This window comes from Myotis brandtii, unplaced genomic scaffold (assembly GCF_000412655.1).
Source record: "Myotis brandtii unplaced genomic scaffold, ASM41265v1 scaffold297, whole genome shotgun sequence".
Lineage (NCBI taxonomy): Eukaryota > Metazoa > Chordata > Mammalia > Chiroptera > Vespertilionidae > Myotis > Myotis brandtii.
This window is the reverse complement of record NW_005361351.1, coordinates 1,435,391-1,456,464: the sequence shown is the minus strand read 5'-3', so window position 1 is coordinate 1,456,464 and position 21,074 is coordinate 1,435,391.

Sequence of the window (21,074 nt, the reverse complement as noted above, 5' to 3'; positions counted from 1 at the left end):
GCTTATCTTCTTCCTATGGACTGCCAGCTTGTACTACTTTATACGGCCAGAGCCTATTCTCCTAACATCCCCTGTCTAGTCTTCTGTTTTTATAATAAGGTAGATTAGGAAACCAAATATATTTCAGTTGGGCTTGAGAGACTGATGGGATCTCATGCAAGTAAATGTGACCCTTTGAGCTCAGTCTTTGCAACATAACAGAGATGCAGGAGAAATAAAGGTATTGCTCTCATCCGCATTTATTTGCTAATTTCCTTTTACAAACTATGTAAAAATTTGGACCTAGAATTCGAGACTAAAGATTCTTCATTAATAAAAAGTAAATTTAAAAAATGAGACCCTGATTGGGTAGCTCAATTGGTTAGAGCAGTGGTCAGCAAACTCATTAGTCAACAGAGCCAAATATCAACAGTACAACGATTGAAATTTCTTTTGAGAGCCAAATTTTTTAAACTTAAACTATATAGGTAGGTACATTGTTATTAACTTAATTAGGGTACTCCTAAGCTGGCCTTTGCTAAAAACGTGGTATTTTGTGGAAGAGCCACACTCAAGGGGCCAAAGAGCCACATGTGGCTCGCGAGCCGCGGTTTGTGACCACTGGGTTAGAGCGTCATCCCTATATGCTAAGGTTGAAGGTTTGATCCCTGGTCAGGGCACATACAAGAATTAACCAATTGCCCGGCCGGTGTGACTCAATGTTTGAGCATTGACCCAGGAACCAAGAGGTCGCTGGTTTGATTTCCATGGGTTTTGGGCTTGATCCCCAGTAGGGGGAGTGTGGGAGGTAGCAGATCCATTATTCTCTCTCATCATTGATGTTTCTATCTCTCTCTCCCTCTCCCTTCCTCTCTTTGAAATCAATAAAATTTAAAATTAAAAAAAAGAAAATGAAACAGAAATTAGCAGCTAGATAGTGGAGACATAAACTGTTTCACATCTTGTTAATACATGCACATATGTTTTAAAACAGGTTTAATACATTTTACTCTTGAATTCTTTGTCATGTTAGGGCAGCACCTCATTCAATATCGTTTTATAGGTGGGTGACGAGATTGATAAGATGTTTCATTTTTTCTATTATTTGTCTATAATATAAAAACATCTAAATGAAACACAATTGATCATTAAATGGCACCAAATAATCCTTTCATGTGGTTAATGTTATTAAAACAAATGAATAAATAAACTTTACAAAATAATCTTGAAAAGCAATCTCAACAATTTCACTAACAGCACCAGAGATTCTATGAGATTGCCTCTGGTGGTAGCTCACAAACACAATGGCATAGCAACTCATAAAAGATGGGGTGTTCTTGCAACCAATTTGTTTCACAAGCAGTGATTAAAAGATTAAGAAATTCCATCTATTGTCACCAACAAGGGAGGTCTTGCTGGCCCCACCCTGAGGTGTTAGACTTTGCATAACACTGAGTCATCTACAGGATCCAGGATCACAATTTTCTACATGAATTTTTAGTTATTAAAGGATTACATATGGGTTAATTAGGAGGACTTACTCTATTTAAACTAAATCTTATTGCCACTGGAGACATCTTCTGTCCATTCTACTCCTTGCATACCTGGAATAGCATAAGAAGAGTTCTGAGAGGAGGCAAGAGACAGGTCAAACTCTTATGAATGATCTATGCAAAAGCTTTGGCATTATAGTGGTAGTATCTCAATCCTGCCAAATTTGCTACTGAAAGAGCATGAAGCAAAAAATATAGGTAACTGGGAGATATCAAAAGCTATTAAATGGGAATGAGATCAAGATCACTATAAAATTATACTTTTTAATTTCCATTTTCTATAAAATTTTGTATATTTATTTTAATGTGTCATTATTTAACACATGATGGACTATTCCTTCAGATCAGACCAATTTCTGCACCTTTTTACAGAATGGAGCTGTACTTCTGCCCACAGAATTTCTCCAACATAAACTATGGAGGCTGAAGCAAGTCATAGCGTACAAGCTGAAGGATGCCACTTCTTAGTCCTTAAATACCCCACTGAGAGCAGCTGTCAATTTGGAACTGTTGGGGCTATCTCTTAATTTTCTTTTTTTTTTCTTGTTTTTCTTTTCTGTTTTTTGTTAATCCTCACCTGAATTTATTTTTTGCATTGATTTTTAGAGAGAGTAGAAGGAGGGAAAGAGACAGAGAGAAACATTGATGTGAGAGAGACACATCGATTGGTTGCCTCCAGCATATGCCCTGTCCAGGGCCCAGGATTGATCCATATTTTTGGAAGCTGGTGACATTAGGTGACTGTTTTTTTCTTTTTCTTCTTCACTCTGCAGTCTGGACTATTTACCTCTTTTCCTCTATTGCAGTTCCTCAGGGCCCTTAAACTTGACCATCCTGCTGATCTTCCAAACTGGGCATTGATATCATTTGGCCCATTCATTTTGGCTCATGTTTTTTTGTTCCATGAATTATCTCCCTATGAGCCTTGCAATATTCAGAGATCATCTTGTACAAATTTACAACTTGAAAGTAACTTTATTTCCATTTAGATTGCTCTTATCTCAGACAAAGATAACTAAGATTTCAGGTACACCAGGCTATTTAGCAAAATCAGCCATTTTCTTTCATATAAGTCTAGTTCATTTAGTTCAGTTAGTATGTTTTTAAACACACAGTGCTTTGGGAAGATGTAAACAAAATTATACTTAATTCAATTATATCCATTGGCATGTAAACTAACTTATATAAATAGCAGCAGATCCTTTTAGTGGCTCCTTTAAATTGTTGGAAAGAGATCAAAACTATTTTAATGAACAATTTCAAATATGTAAAAATTCAGGAGATAATATATTCTAATTTACAACTATCCAAAAATATATTCATCTATTCTGCTAATGGACATTGAGTTCATTTACATTTTTTCACTATTTTATTTAACACTACTACATTTCTTTATTGATCATTAAAAATTCATCTTCCATTAATTGCTTATTCTTACCTTCCACTTTCTTCTTTTTTTTTTATGGAGGGGGTGTTTCTTTGGTGATTTGTTACAGAGTATTCATATGCAGTGTAAATCTATTTATTCTTCCCATCTGTGGCTTGTTTGTCATGTTTATTATATAACATTTGATCAAATATTTAATATATTAAATTTTATATATGTAAGTATGTATGTACATAATGCCTTCATGGCTTTTGTTTTTCCCTTGTGATTTTATTCAAGTAATTCTTTTCTCACTTATGGACATAAAAGAGATTTTTAAATGTTGTTATGTACATTAATGTTTTGCTTTTTACATTTAGTTCCATGTTAAGTAAAATTTATTTTTATATCATCTTTTTCCATATGGATGTCCAATTTCTAATAACATTCATTGAAAGAGAAGCAAATCCTTTTTTAATCCACAAGAAGATCTAACAAATTATCTAACGTAACCTGATGTTAACTGATTTAAGTTGATTTTAAGTTAATTGGCCCACAGATTATGGGAAGACCTTATAAGTCATTAATGAACCCAAGTAGCACAGGCCAGTATTTTGAGCAGTATTACAGATTCTGCTCAAAATTCTCTAGGGTTTGTATGCCTAACTTGGAAATGTTCAAAATAAAGTTTTTCTTGATGTACATAAAAGTTATAGAGAAAACATCACTTTGTAGCCATCATTTTCAAGAGTGACATCTTAGGCGAAGGGTAGAAAGTTGGCCGAGCCGGTCTTGCTTACCATTTTTCCATGATTTAGATTGTAGTAGGACCTCACAAAATATGTATTAAGAGAAAGAATAAACTTACCTGATTTAATTTCTGATTGTTAATGCTTGGCAATCTGAAAGATTAGTCAAGCTATCAAGTTGCACAATAGAGAACTATAATGATTGAAAGTAAATACTGCAGAAAACATGTCTGAAAAAGGCTAGAAAATCTCAAGATGGAGATTTCTAAGGCATAAAACCTGTGCCACTTACATGTATATAATGCATAAATATAATACACATTACACATTATATTATAATGTATACATTATGCATTATATTATAATGTATAAAAGGAGAGCTTATGGACAATGGAAATAATGCAAAGAAAATGTGCTTTGACATCCTTGAACTAGTTAAAACTCTTTGCAACAAAACGTAACGGTGACAAGGTATGATTGAATGTGAGTTTGTAATGAACTCATGCCTTGGTCTCTGTGACCCAGATGTGCTGAAGAAAATGAGAGACACCTTTCTCTTTCTTTCACAGCACACAGTCAGTACAATACTTAATCCCTTTTGTAAAGTAGATAAGCCTGGTGTATTTTGTAATTAAGCTTATCTGTGCACTACCAAAACTCAGAAAAAGTATTATTTAAGTGAGAAAAGAAACAGAATTCATAATTGAATATTTCAAAGTGACCTTCATTTTTGAAAACTATACATGTATAAATAAATATGATATCTACAATATTATATGATATAACATGCAATTGGATTTTTATGTATTATTTTATGTGTTGTATACATTCTGTATTATATTTTGTATATGTATGCACAAATAAGTATACAGGCAAACAACAAAATATTTATTTCTTGCTGGTGAGAATTTGAGTGGTTTTTATACCTTTGGTATTTCCCAAATTTTGTTCAAGGAATTTGTATTGCCTCTACAGTAATACATAGTTATTTGCTTGGAGGCTGGACAGTAAGAGAACAGACCATCAATCTGTCTGAAAGTTCTAAATGTAGTAAATGCCTGAAGCCCAAGGGTTCCCTCAGCCAGAAACAATCCCAGTTGCCACATCAGAGTAATGTGGACACTTCTGCCCCCTACTGTCCATCTTCAGTAAGTTCACATCCAGTGAGCCTCAACTTACTGGTAGCCTGCATCTTCTGGGGAGACAGTTGTTAGTGAAATTGGGAAATCTTGAACTTCCTCCTCAAACAGACTGAAACTGAGGACCCTCAGACTACACTCTGAGAAAGGTGCACTTAGAATTAAAGGATATTTTGATCACAGCTAAGGACAAATATGAACATCACACATAGGAACACACATAGAAAGGAAATTGACTTTTTTCCACTTTTGAAACATATATTAGCACATATTATATATAAAAGAGTATATGTTAAAATAGTATATAGTCACATAGCATATAATGGTGTAGTATATACTAAAAAGTATATAAGAATATATATTTAGTATATATGATTAACGTTATTTTATACACTTTAATATATTTTATATATTTTTTACATATATACTTTTATTGTATATAGACTTTTAAATGTATGTTTGTGTGTTTACTATATATAGTTTTATATATGGACAGGATCTGGTATAGGATGTATATATGCCATGTATACTATGCATATGCAGAATATATAGTATATAGCATTTATACAGTATAACATACATATATACTCTTAAAAATTATTTTGCATTTGTCAGGTTGTTTTCTTAGAAAGAGCCCAAATTGTTACTAACATCTCATTTTAACTCTACAGCTGGTAAAGCTTTTTCTCATTTTTGAAGTTATTTGAAGTTCCAATTTGTTTTAGAAGTTGACACATCCAAGGTTTTTATTTTTGTGTTTTTTTATTATTTATGAAACTCAGCATTTCCTCAAAGCTGGCTTTGATATAATGAAGTCTTCAGATCTACAGTCTCACAGCAATTTATTTACAGCCAATGAGATACTGAAGCCAAATTCCTTTCTTAGACATGTTCTCAGCCATTCCCACTCAATTCAGTTACACGTGCTTGTTTGAAGAAAAATATAAGCAATGTGATAAACAGTCTTGTTTTACCCATAACCAAACTGAAATAATCGTATTAACAGTAGTAGTTAAGGAACCAAATAGCCTGGAAAAAAATAAATAAAAATGATCCTCCCACTTTCCCTTTCTTCTCCTTCCCTCTCCCCTGCTTTCTCTTCCTCTTCATCCCTCTCTCCCATCTTACTTTTTTTTCCTCTCTCTCCACCCATCTCCTTCCCTCCTGCTCCCTCTGAATTGTGGGTGACCACTGAGAATCAGGGCGTCGGGGGCTGAACAGGACTGTGAACCGACAGGAATGAACTGGGGCAGGTTAGGCAGGGTGATTAATGCAAGTCAGTCTAAGAGCCAAACTCTGGTATCAAATGTCCAAGGAGAATAAATGACTCAAAGTACAAAAGTCACTTTATGGCAAATAAACTGCTTTACCTGATGCAAAACAACCAGATTTTGCTCCTTTTACTCTAATGCAGTGGTTCTCAACCTTGACTGCACATTAGAATCACCTGGGAATCTTTTTAAAATCCTGATTTCTGGGCCTCATCCTCCGGAAATTCTGTTTCTTTGTTATGGGGTGGGGCCACAACATTAGTAACAAAGAAACAGAATTTCCGGAGGATGAGGCCCAGAAATCAGGATTTTAAAAAGATTCCCAGGTGATTCTAATGTGCAGCCAAGGTTGAGAACCACCGTCTTATAAGACAACATTAGTAACAAAAAAATAGAATTTCCGGAGGATGAGGCCCAGAAATCAGGATTTTAAAAAGATTCCCAGGTGATTCTAATGTGCAGCCAAGGTTGAGAACCACTGCTCTAAAGGGAAACACAGGGTTTTGCAAAGTGACCAAGAAAACAATTCTGCAATATCTCATTTTCAATGAATTTACCAAAGGTGTATACTAGATAGACATATGTATAGAAAGACACTTTATAGTCTGTATCCAGTGTGATTACACAAGTCACTGTCGTATTAAAGTGAATCCACAGCCATAGCATGAGTCTCTCCTACTCTGGGGCCAGTGTGTTGATAAGCAGACTGCAATGGAGCAGTTTCACTGGCTTGTTCCAATCTCTGTGGTTTCCTTTTTGTTTTCTCTAATTTCTCAGGAAGAATTAGCTCTTGGCATGCAGGAGGCAAAGCTGTAAGTGTGGGATCATAAGGCTCCACTGCACATGAACAGTTCAGCTCCCGGGGGCAGCTGCTGAGCTTCTCTCCTACATGTCACCTCCTCAGGAGCCCTCCCAGCCACAAATGACACTGACTGCCCCCAAAGTCACCGGGATTACACATCCCGTGTTTTCTTTTAACTCTAAGCTGCAGACTCTGAATGAGCCAACCTACTGAATGTTCCCCTTAATGTTGTGCTCAGTGTGCTTGCCTCCAGTTCAGTCCCTGCTCCTACCAACAGTCCCACTTTCAGCCAGATAGTTTCATTCCTCTTATCTGCTTCGGCTGACATGTAGATTATCTTTTGTGCTCACTCTGTTTGCCAACGTTCTTTAGTGCCTTTGAACTCCAGCACCTGAAACAAATTGAGGTCTGCACTGCTCTGAGAATAGCTAGCTGTGTGGAGAGCATGGCTGTGTTGGGATCCAGTCTATGAGCAATTCAGCAACACCCTCCACCTTTACCTCCTCCCCTTCAACTCAGCCTCAGCTTGTCTCCATGAATCCATGTGGGGCGCACTCATCCATTCATATAGATGTATGTTGTTCATGCTGATAGTTTTCTGTAACTACTACTATAGCCAAAATAAATAAATAAAACTTGTTATCCAAACAAAATGTAGTTTTACAATAATAAAGGGCTAAATTATAGAAAGTCTCTTAATTATATTTTCATGGTAATATTTCTTTGATTTGTTATATATTAGTTTTAGTAACTGAAAACTTTCAAAGGTTAACATGAGGAACCAGTTGGAAAAAATTATATACTATCTGATCCCAACTTTCTGACCTTCTGGAAAAGGCAAAACTATGGAGATGGTAAAAAGATCAGTGGCCACCAGGGTTTGGAGTGGAGATGAGGATGAATAGATGGAGCACAGAGGATTTAGGGCAGTGATACTATAGTAGTAGATCCATGTCATTACACATTTTTCCAAACCCATAGAATGTACAACACCAAGAGTGAACCCTAATGCAAACTATGGACTCTGAGTCATGATGACCTGTCAATGTAGGTTCATGGATTATAACAAATGTACCATTTGGTGGGGAATATTATAGTGGGAGAGGCTGTGCATGTGTGGGGACATGGCATATATGGAAAGTCTCTGTACCTTCTTCTCAATTTTCCTGTGAAATTTAAACTGCTCTCAAAAAAAATGTCTTTTGATAAGAAGGTTAACCTGAAGTCATCTTTTCCAGAAAAAGCCTGAATGAAATCATTTGATACCATCTAGAACACCTTCCTATTTAAGAATGGCACATAAACACGTTTTTACTACAATGGTAGTGACTGCCCCATATACCATCCTAAGTAGCCTTGCTTTGATTCTTCCTCCTTCACATTTATGACTTTTGTCCTTATTTTCTGGGTTCTCAAGTCCCAGACCAGCCTATGGAAGCTACACATGTCTCCCCAATGATCCTAATTTTCCAGAGAAGGGGCAAATTCTTTCTTCCTTCCTCTCTTTCTTCCTTCCTCTTCTTCCTCTCTTCCTCTCCTTTCTTCCTTCCTTTTCTCCTTCTTTCCTTCCTTCCTTTTCTTTCTTTCTTTCTTTTCTTTCTTTCTTTCTTTCTTTCTTTCTTTCTTTCTTTCTTTCTTTCTTTCTTTCTTTCTTTCATCTATCTTCATTTTTAAGTCAATCAAAATAACTCAAGAGTGGCAGGAACAAAGTAACCATGATAAGTAAACACTCCAGAGGGCAGACAGCAGCTGCGTGAGTCATGTGAGCACCCACCTCTGACTCAGGGTGGAGTTAGAATTCTGAGCCCTTCACACAGTTCTGCTCACTGGGTGATGTCAGTGGATCCAGTAACAGAAGTCAAGGCTCAAACAAATGCTGTGTTCATTCAGCTCGAAGTCAGAGATTCCGACAGCACAGCCAAGGAAATACAGGTGGCACAGAAAACCCGCTAATAGAAATGACTGGAAGTCCAGTGTAGATATGCTCTGACTTCAACAGATTCCCCTGTCAATATGCTATTTGTCACCTCAGGACAGGGCGTCATTTCACTGGGCTAGGTTTCACCGGGTGTTTTCAGTTTCCTTGATTTCTAAATGCCACTGTTCAGGAATCTGTATGAGGAATAGGCCTATTTTTATCCATAATGACTTCTCCACCTGTCCTGGTATTTTCTGTAAATAAGGATTAACATCCCGTAGGTTAACATATTGTAATCTGTAAACTATCTAGAGTGAAATGTGTTTTTAAAGAACAACATTATGATATCAGCATTCTATTTCACAGTGTAGAACTGATAGCTCCTAAAGGTCCTTCTAGCCACTCAAAGGGCAGCATTAAATGAAGGGAAGGAACATTTCACTCACTACAATGAAACTACATATTGGCTTGATTTTTCTTTTAAGCCAGTAGGAAAATGTTCTCACCAAATGTTTAAAGTGAACAATTTTCTTTATGTGAGTTCTCCTTTCTATGTGTTTTGGAAATAATTTAAAAATGGCTTTTAGATGACCATTCTGCCTTCATCATTGATTTATTATGAAGTCTTGAATATAATCCTTAAATGCTCAGTTTTATGGGCTCTTCATAGTACAATGAGAACAGAAGTGCCTGAATATAACTGAAAAGGTATTAAAAGAATAAAATGAGAAGATGTGAAAAGTATATAAAGAATTGCCTAAAAATGTCAAATGCTATTATGATTAAGGCTAAAAGGCTTTGCTGAGATTTCATGACCACTGCATAATAAGTGGGAATTAAAGACTCATTGGCTTCATTGAATCAGCATCTTTCACACCCACAATTACATAATAGATGCCATTGTGGGTTTAGTTACAAAGTTCGGGTTGCTTGTAATAGAGGAAATTAGTGCTTATACTGCTCTTGTGAAAAAAAATAATTCCTATGACTAGATATATCAATTTCCAGTCATAAGCTATATATGTATATGCATGTGATAAAGTCTATTTCTCCATTTCATACATTTTTAAAAATTGAGATTAAGACATAACATAAATTTCACATTTTGAAAGTGTAGACTTCAGTGATTTTCGGTATATTCACTAAGTTGTACAGTCATTACTACTATGTAATTCCCAAACATTTTCATGCCAAAATAGAAATCACATACCCATTAGCAGTAATTCCCTTTCTCCCTTCCCCTCAGGTCCTGGCAAACACTAATCTAGTTTCTATCTCTATGGATTTGTATTTTCTAGACATTTTATATTAAAGTTTCTGGCTTCTTTCTTTTAGCATAATGTTTTCAAGTTGCATCCATGTTTTAGAATATGCCAGAATTCCATTTATTTTTATGGCTGAATATGTTATATATCTTACATGGAGAATGTTTATTAAAATCATTTGTCCATTTTTATAATATGGCTATAAAATGTTTTGTTCATCCATTCATTAATTCATGTACATTGTGGGTGTGTTTTTTTCCTACTTTGGGGCTATTATTTTTAAGTGCTGGTGTAAGCATTCATGTACAAGTTTTTGTTTAAGCACACATTTTCATTTCTCTTGGGTATGTATCTAGGAGTAGAATTGCTGGGTCAAATGGAAACTCTATTTTAGTTATTTGGCTAACTGCCAGTAACAAAAGTGGCTATAGCATTTTACATTGTCATCAACAATGTATGAGTATTCTGATTTTTTTCACCTAGTAAACACTTGTTATTGCAAGTCTTTTTTATTATAACTATCCTAATGGCTGTCAAGTGGTACCTCTTGAGATTTTGACAGACTTCCTAATGACTAGTAACCTGGAGATCTTTTCATATGTTTTATTGACTACTTATATATCTTACACGGAGAATGTTTATTAAAATCATTTTTCCATTTTTTATTATTTGTCTTTTTATTATTGAGTTGTAAGTTTTTACATCCAGAACACAAATTTCTTAAAAGATAGATAATAGCCAATATTTTCTCACATTTCTATAGGTTGTCCTTTCAGTCTCTTAACAGTAGTGCCCTTTGATACACAAACATTTTTAATTTTGGTGAATTTTATTTTATCTAATTTTTTCTTCTGTTGCTTGTGTTTTGTTGTTATATTTAAAGAAATCACTTATACCGAAATCATGACAAATTATATCTAATGTTTTCTATAAGCTTTATCATTTGAGCATTGCTAATGAGTTAATTTTTTAGTATGATGTAAGGTAGAAATCCAGTTTCATTCTTTTGCATGTTGATACCATTGATGCCAATTAGAAACCTTTTTCTAAGCATGTGCTCAGCCCTGGGCATGCGTGCAGCTCTATGCTGGCATGTGATCTAGATTCCCAGAAACATGTCATAGCTTCACAAATCCCCCCTCAAGACAGCCTGCCCTCCAGCTTTTCCTTTTAACCTTTCTGTTTGGCTATTGTTTACCCTACTGTTACTGTCCACTTAGGACCATTGGAATAGTAAAAGATTGTCACTAATTTATTTCATCAAATGCTCTGCAAAAAGGCTGTTGTTCTGAGTAAGTTCAGGTCAAATAAAGTCAAGGCTGATAAGTGGGGTCTTCTGGGAAGGACAGACAATTAAAATAATGACTGTTCTCTGGGAACTGGGCCTGTACCATCAGGGGCTGCCAGGCTGCCGGTTTTCCCCAAGATTGCAAGCTGTGTCCAAGGCTACCACCGAGCTGGAAGGGCGAGATGGAAGATGGGAAAGGGGAAGTTAAAACTCCACAAAACGTGGTCTCTTTACCAAGATTAAGCAGTTTTTCTTGAATAAACACTCCCTGGATTGTTAACTTTGGTTAATTCCCTGAGATCTGAAAAAGTCTTTACTGATCATTTTTGCCAGTGCTCTCATTGCTTTTATAGAGCAGAGGATTCTCAGAAGTCCTTACTCTGTCACCCCCCTGGTGTCCCATGACCGTATCTTTCAAACTGATAAATGTTTGTTTGTTTCTTTGAATTTATCAGAATGAGAGAAAACAGCCTTAAATGTGAAGTTTTTAATTAAGAAGCACATGTATCACTCTGGAAATATACTAAAGAAGCAAGCTCCATTCTTAACCTTGGGAAAGCTACATCTTTGGCAGTCATCTTTCTGGATCTATTGATTGCAGGCAGAGAAAGCTACTCCCGGTTTCACTGAAAAGGTACAGTTTGTCCCATGGGATACATTTTTACTAGATGAGTAAGGGTAGCTTATTCTCTTCTACTTGCAGGTAGCACTTAAACCAAAATGACTTGGATTAGTTATTTCTCACAATAGACTTATTTTTATATCTTTGAATTCCTTGTTAGTGCATTTCACGATAAGATTTCAAATTCATATTTTATTATGCTTGGTCTTAATGGATTGTATTGTTCAAACAACCTTGTGGTTAAAATCCATTTAAAAGGGAATCAAATGTATTATAAAATCCCATGGTTTACTTTTGAAAAACAATGTATTTAAAATGTACAAACTGAATATAAGACAGAGGGTTAAAAAAAACACTAGTATATCTAGAGCCTCTACTACCATGTTTCAGATACTGTCTAGCATTTTCACACATATCAAATAATTTCCAACTTCTAACAATCTTTTGAAGACGTTAATAGAAAGTATACCTATGCTATTAATTACACAAAGGAGATCTTAAATAAGATGTCTAAAATTACACAACCAGCGATTGACAGAGCCAGGTTTCAAAAGTGAATCTGTTCATTTTCTTTTTTATTAGGCTTTGGTTTTGAAAATAATATTAGTGATAAATACATCTCCTGATTATCTGAACTCCCATGAATTCATGTTCAGAATTGTTTAAGAATTTCTCCAATTAAAAGTATACAGATATTTTTCTAGTTGCTTTTTTAGATAATAGCCAGAGGCAAAATCTTTGTCCTTGCGACTTCGTACGAAAATAATAGACTGATAGCCATTTTATCAAAATATATCCGGTTCACAATAAATGCCTAAACTACTTATCTATATATATAAAAGGCTAAGCGACCATCCAACCCGCCAACCGGCAGGTAGGTATGACGTGCACTGACCACCAGGGAGCAGATGCTGCAGTGACTTGGCAGCAGTGGTTCTCAGGTGATGCACCCTGGAACCAGAGAGGAGGGAGCCCTATTCCGGGGTGCATCATCCAAAAACTGCCATCTCACAATCCAGGACCTCTCAAGGGATGTCAGAGAGCCAGTTTCTGCCCAATTCCCGCAGGCCAGGTAGAGGGACCCCACCTGCCGGAGGGACCCTGCTCACTCCGCAGATGCCCTTCGAGCTGCAGCACCACCCCAGGTGAGCCAGGCTGGGGAGGGACCAGGAAGGTGCCCAGCCCATCTTGCCCAGTCCCACCCCGCTGGCCACCTTCTAATTAATTTCCTTTCAATCTGCATGAATCCGTGCTCTGGAGCACTAGTCTATAATAATAAAAGGGTAATATGCTAATTAGACCAGACGTCTTCTGAATATGCTTTCTGATAAAGCCGGGGCCCGATGGAAGCCAGTCCAGGTCCCAGGTGCCTGCCAGAGGCCAGAGGAGGGAAGCCTGGGTCCCAGATGCCCAAGGAAAACCAGTGCTGGCAGCTGGGGGAAGGAAGGCCTACTCTTGCACAAATTTTCATGCATTGGGCCTCTAGTTATTTTAATTTTTTTCTTTTAGCTATTTAAATTATATATTTGTATTTTCAAAAATATCACTAAACCAGTAATAAAAATAATGTTCCAAATCCTAACATTTTCTTGGAATTTAAGCATATGGCACTTAACACTCTTTCATGAGTCATTTTCTTAGAATAACTTTCTTCTTAATGTTACCATACTTTCTTATAGGGATTTTTATTTGCAAACAATTTTATATCAATTGATGTTTTCAAAAGTTTTTCATTATTACACACACATTATATTTTAGTTCTCTTTAAACAAAATCAAAATATACAATAAGTAATATTATCACTTGCTCATGACCTAAATAGTTATAATACACATTTGGTTACCATCTTGCTTATTCTTTCTTCAATATTAGGGAGTCACTTATGCATAGGGTAGTGATTCTGCTGATATAAATGCCCCATTATTTTTAGCGAGATTCACAAACTCTATGTGATTGGAGCTCGTCTGTTTTATGGATCTAGAAGCTTTTTGCTCTGGTTCACTCAGAAAATAAGTCATTGCATCACTTTGTAAGTGGCATCATTAAGCAAGGACTACCTTTCCTGCTTGCTTATCAAGAAGTCTCCTTTTTAAGATAGTTACCTTGATAACTATTATAACACTTTTCTATTTCCTTCTACCAGGTGTAAGAAGACTTCCTTGGTATGAAAAGGAGAAGTGTGTATTATGCTTGGTGTTTTAATACACATGTGAGAAAAGAAGAGTATAGTCAATGCCTTAAACTACTTATGCAAGATTGGAAGTTCAAGTAAATACTTGTAAAATGTTGGGACTATTGAAGGAATACTAATCATAATGAGAATTCTAGAACATGCCCCAAGACAGGGACAAAAATACTTCAAGAGTACTGCCCATCTACATAGGATTTTAATTGGGGGGGGGGGGGTGGGGGGAGGGTTGTAAGAAATTAACTCCTAGTTTGACCTTCACACAGCTATATAGACCAAACTAATATTATCAAAGGGTTGTGGAAATACCAAGCTGATAAATTAAAATAAGATATATTTGGAGAAGATGAAATATTGGTGGCTGGCTCCAGCCAAAGAAAATGCAAAATCACTTTTTATGTGTTCCACTTCAGGCATGGCCAAGGAAACTCCAGCCAGATCAATTTTCTCACAAATAACAGCTATAAACTTGGATTTAAAAAAAAATTAAACTGCCTGGAGGTAGCACAGAGTGAACAAAAGCAAGATTATAGCAGAGAATCAATTTGGAAGAAGGAATGGCATTGGGTGATTTTCTTGTGTGTTTTTTAAATGACTTAAGCCTGGCAGCAAGCTGGGTAAAACATTGGTGGAAATCCATACTTTTTCTGGCCTACAGAACAGGAGGACAAAGTTTGGAATAATCACTGTCACCAGAAAGTTAGGGAGATATTCCAAAAGAAAAGAGCCAGAATGGTGGAGCCCCAAATCCTGGGGGGGGGGGGGGGGGGAAAGATTAAAAAAATGTCCACCTTCTGGGCTGATTTTGAAACATGCACACACAGGGCAAACTCAAAACATTTCAAAACAAATTTTAAGCTGCAGCAAAGAGAAAATGTTTATGAGTCCAAGATAATTGCCTGCTAAATTTTAGAAAATCAGCACTCTATTTAGGAATACAACAGAATTCAGAATCTCTGCATCTTCAGAATATTCAGAAAACAATACAAATTCAGCCAACAGGTGATGAAAGTGGACCTTTTAACCCATTCTTACAAGAAAAGACAATCAATGGAAACCAATCTCACAAAGTACATATATTGGAATAAGCAGGCAGAATTTTATTTGAATTATTCTTAGTAGCATAAATGAAAATATTCTTTCACTAAATAAAAATATAAGAAGGTTTATTAGTAAAAGGGAAACTATGAAAAAGTCCCAAATGAAAATTCAAGAATGGAAAAATGCAGTATATTGAAATAAATGCTTACTGATTGGGCTTAAAGACTAAATGGAGCTGACAAAAGAAGCAGTCAGTAAACTTGGAGGCAGATCAATAGAACTCTTTGAATCTGAAGATCAAAGAAGAGTTTGGCTCGACCGATGTAGCTCAGTGGTTGAGCATTGATCTATGAACCAGGAGGTTATGGTTGGATTCCCAGTCAGGGAACATGCCCGGGTTGCAGGGTTGATCCACAGTGTGGGGCATGCTAGAGGCAGCTGATTGATGATTCTCTCTCATCATCAATGTTTCTGTCTCTCTCTCCCTCTCCCTTCCTCTCTGAAATCAATAAAAATATATTTAAAAAAAAGAGTTTGAAAAAACAAAATGAGCAAAGCTTCTTGGACTTGTGAAACGTTATCTTAAGTTCCAATATACATGTAATTGGGGTCCCACAAGCAAAGAATAGAGAAAATGAGACATAATAAATTTTTGAGAAAGAATGGCTGAAAAAATCTCAGTCTAGTAAAATATATCATTTATAGAATCAAGAGGCTCAGTGAATCTCCAGAATTGGTGGACATAAAATTAGTAAGCACATTATAGTCAAAATACTGAAGACCAAATAAAAAATATTTTTAAAAGCCAGAGGAAAATGACACATTACTCACATGCCAAAAAAATTTATTCAAATATCTTATCATTTCTTGTAAAAAATTTTGGTGATCAGAAGACAGGTGAACAATATAAAGTGCTGAAGAAAAAACTGTCAAACTTCAGGGGTCCCGGACTGTGAGAGGGTGCAGGCCAGGGGGAGGGGACCCCCCCTCCCCAGCACATGAATTTCATGCACCAGGCCTCTAGTAATAAAATAAAGCAGTAAACAAATATAAAAATAAAAGATCACATTTTATGAACATTCTACAACACAGGCCACATTGAACAACAAATGCAACTAAATATAGACTTTAGAAAATTACAACATAGAAAAACAAGGAAGAGGAAATAGAAGCAACAGACAGGCACAGGAATCTTTGACAAAAATAAGGAGCATGTTATTGGAACCTGGAAGAAAGGCTACCTTGTTATAGAGTGGCAGAAAATATGGCTGTATAGTGTTCTACCACTGGGTGGAAAATAGAGCTTGTAATCGATGAACTTGGATATTTAGCTGAGATTTCCAAGCAGAACTGGAAGATGTGACCTTGCTGTTTGCTAAAAGAAAGAGATAAATTGAGCAACGAATTATTACTCAAAAGGAACCAGTTCCTGATGATTTGGAAAATTCTCACTCTTTCCAGATGTCATGCTCAAGAAACAAGGCCAAGGGTGTGACTGAAAAACCATTTGCTAAAGAAACTAGATGTGTGATTCATGGATCCAATCAACCATCTCAGCAGAAGTCAGGAATAGAGGTGGGGTCATCCAGGATGGATCTGTGTAGAATGCTTGTGGTTAATGGTGTGCATCCCTTTGACATCTATGGGAGACTCACAAGGTTTTTGAGAACTTTATACTAGCAGAAACACTTTTAGCTTGGACTAAAGGGGCAAAGCTAGGGCAAAGGAAGGAAAAATTACTCCAAAGGCAGAGCTGTGAACCCGAAGGCCAGACAAAGCAGAGCTGTCATCCTGAAGGCCCCAGAGGATTGTTCTCAGCTTTATAACCTAATGTAGCTTATCTCAATGGGTTAAGAACTTGCTCTAGATCAGTAGCCCCTTTATTCCTTGCATTGTATCCCTTTTGGAATATAAATATCTATCCCATGCCTGTCCCACTGTTGTAATTTGGAAACAGATAACTTTTTTTTAGTTTCATCGCTCTGTGGATGGAAATAAATTTTGGCCCAGATGAATCATGCCAAGAGTCTCACCCATACCTAATTTAGATCATTTAGATAATGAAATTTGGAACTCTTTTGAGTGGGTAATATTTGATGAGGTTTTAGATTTAGAGTTAATGCTGGAATGGTTTAAGACGTTGGGGATAGTGTGAATAATGCTGTGCACATGGGAGGGCATGAATTTTGGGCATCAGGGGATGGACTTTACTGGGTTGAATAATGACCCCCTCAAAAAATTCATGTCCACCTTGAACCTGTGAATGTAACCTTATTTGAAAAGAAAGGTCTTTGCAGGTGTAATCAAGTTAAGATGAGATCATACCAAATTACAGCACTCCCTAATCCAATATATGGAGTTCTTATACAAAGGGAAAATTGGACACAGATACACAGAGGAACATGGCCACTTGAAGACAGAGGCAGAGATTGGAATTATGCTACCACAAGCTAAAGAACACCAAAGATTGCCAACATCCACCAGGAGCTAAAGGTGGCAAGGAAGAATTCTTCCTTAGAGCCCTTGGAGCGGGAATGGCTGTGCTGACAACTTGATTTCAGATTTCTAGCCTCCTGAACTGTGAGAGGATAAATTTTTGTTTTAATCTACCTACTATTTGGGACTTTGTTATAGATACTTCAGGAAATAAATACATCATGGGACAAATTAAATGAATGGCCTGCTCTAACAGGAGACAAACAGAGTCATTAATAAAATCACTAATACAGGAAGAAATAAAATTATTATTGCTGACTCACAGGGTCATCCTCACAGAATGCTTAAGAGATTAGATAAGCAGTTAAAACAAAAAGGAATTTTCAAAAAGTTTTATGCTAAAGATCAATATACAAATATTACTATACACCAGTAAAATTTATATTATATAACAGTAATAAATAATATATAATAAAATTAATTCAAATAAATAGTATTTCAACATAGCTACCAAAAACTTAAAGTACCTATAACATTTTTTTATATAATACTAGAGACCCGGTGCATGAAATTCATGCATGGGGAGGTCCCCTCAGCCCAGCCTGCACCCACTTCAATCCAGGACCCTTTGGGGGATGTCCGACTGCCAGTTTAGGCCTGATCCCAGCAGTTGGACATTCCTCTCACAATCCGGGACCGCTGGCTCCTAACCGCTCACCTGCCTGATCGCCCCTAACAGCCTCTGCCTGCTGCCCTGATTGCCCATAACTGCCCCCTCCTGCCAGCCTAGTTGCTCCTCACTACCCCCCTCTTCTGGCCTGGTTGCCCCTCACTGCCCCCCCACCGGCCTGGTCACCCCTAACTGCTCCCCTGCCAGCCAGGTTGCCCTTCTCTGCCCCCTGCCAACCTGGTCATCCCAACTCCCCCCCTGCCTGCCTGGTAGTCCCCAACTGCCCCTCCCTGCAGGCCTGGTCACCCCTCACTGCCCCCGCCTGCCAGCCTGGTCATCCCCAACTGCCCCCCCCCATGCCAGCCTGGTAGCCCCTCATTGCCCCCCTCACCGGCCTGGTCACCCCTCACTGCCCCCTTTGCCGGCCTGGTCGCCCCATGCAGCCTGCTGTTTGGTCATTGCGTGAGGGCATCCCAACTAATTTGCATGTTACCCTTTTATTAGTATAGATGCTCAAGATCTTTATCTTAGTTCTAACTGCTATAACAGAATCATAGAGTGGGAGCTTAAACAACAAACATTTATCATAGTTGTAGAGGCCAGGAAATTCATGTTCAATGTGCCACGTGATTCTGTTCTTGGTGAGAGGCCTCTTTCTGGTTTGCTGTGTCCTCACATGGTGGGGGGAGAACTTTGGACCCTTCATCCCCTTATAAGGGCACCAATCCCACCATGGGGCCTCCATTTTCATCCTCATCCAACTTATCTCCAAAAGGCCCCATCTCCAAATACCATCACGTTGGGAATTAGTGCATCAGCATGAATTTGGGGGGCACATAAACACTCAATTTATAGCAATATTTGTGACCTGAAAATTAAACCAGAAAAGAGATTTTTTGGTCTTATTTTCTTAGTATTTTCTGCCTACAAAGCCTAACAGCCAATGACTAGTTAAAACTGGTCAACCTAGCTGACATGGCTCAGTAGTTGAGCATCAACCAGGAGGTCACGGTTTGATTCCTGGTCAGGACATATGCCCAGGTTATAGGCCCAATCCCCAGTAGGGGGTGTGCAGGAGGCAGCTGATCAATGATTCTCTCTCATCATTGATATTACCATCTCTCTCTCTCCCTTCTTCTTTGAAATAAATAAAAATATATATTTTTTAAAAGACCATAAAAAAAAAACTGGTCAGCTGCTTCTAGAGTGAGAAATTATAGATTTTTGTAAAGTCCCTCCCAAGATATTACCTCCTCAAAGCTTTGACACAAATGTGATCATTAGAATTTTACTCCTTCAGGTAAAAGTCACCCAGAGAAGACTTCATTGTTGATAATCATTTACCTCAATGTAAATTATTTTCCATTGTAAATTATTTTGCCATATTTATTCAAATAAAACAACCAGCTGGGAAGGGAGAGAGGCTGAAGAATCTTTTAAAAATTTAGGTTGGACAACCATATGACCTGGGAAAGGTTATTTATCACTCACTCTCAGCCTTGTGCCCTCATCTGTAAATTGAGGATAATAAAAATACTATCTCCCACGATTGTAGGAAGGGTTAGTTAATACACCCACACTTACGACAATGACTATCAGGAATATGCCCTCATTAAGTATAAATTATTCTCCTCCTCTCTTCCTCCTTCCTAGTTCCTCTTATTCCCAGGACCACTCCCATTGCTACCTCTGCTACATACTTCACAAACTATTGCTAATTTTGTCTTGAGGGCATGCTAGAAGCTTACATAAAAATCAGATATAGTGCTTTTCATTCACCTTTAACAAAGTATTTTTTTGGGGGGGGGGGGGGGGGGGGGAGAAATAGCTTAAGCTACATTGGACCTCCTGAATATTTTTCTGATGACATGAAGGCATAGCAAAATATTATGTTAATTTTTACCTAATTTATGGAATATTTCTCCCTTAAAATATCTGAACTAAAACATGTAAAATATCTGAACTAAAAAATGTAAGAGTTTCTTTTCAAGTTTATTTTTAAAGAGCTAGGAAAAATATATATATATATATATATATATATATATATATATAGTTATCTATTTCTAAACAGTTTTGTTTTATATTAATTTCCTTTAGAAATCTAATTCTCTCTTTCCCTTGATTTTATTGAAAGGCTCACAGGTCACTTGAATTAATTTCACAAAAATATCAGGATTATGTACTGACCACATATAATACTTAACAGAGAGATGATTAAGTCTGTCTCTGGTAACTTGTATTTTGCCCTTAAGTTATTCATTCAGGGGGTGGTGCAGATGCTGGGATTTCCAGGGGGAAATATTCTCAGAGGAAGAGTTTCTGAGTTGGAGTCTCAGGACCTACCATGATTTACATCTCCTGATGAATTCTTTATTTGTGAACTCAATAACAAGACAATTAAAGAATATCATAATTAAGCTTCCAATTTGAATTTTATATTTGTTTATTTTAATTATTTATTTAAAATATTACATAGAGTATTACATATATTTGTTAATTCATTCAGAGCCTAACACATAGTTTTTATTAAAGAAAAAGTTTTTAAGCAACCTATTTCTATATTTAGTATTTGTTACCTATATGCTCTGCACTTTGTGATAGAAAGATCCCAACTGAATCCAACATTGACCTTCTCTTAAGAAACACTATAAAAATATGCATGCAAAAATAACAATATGATAAGATAGGAAATAGTGAATAGCACTGAAGAGAGACAGAGTATTATGAAGTTTGTCAGAGATGTATATGATAAGTGTTATTTTTACATTTTACGTCCAGAAAAAGTAT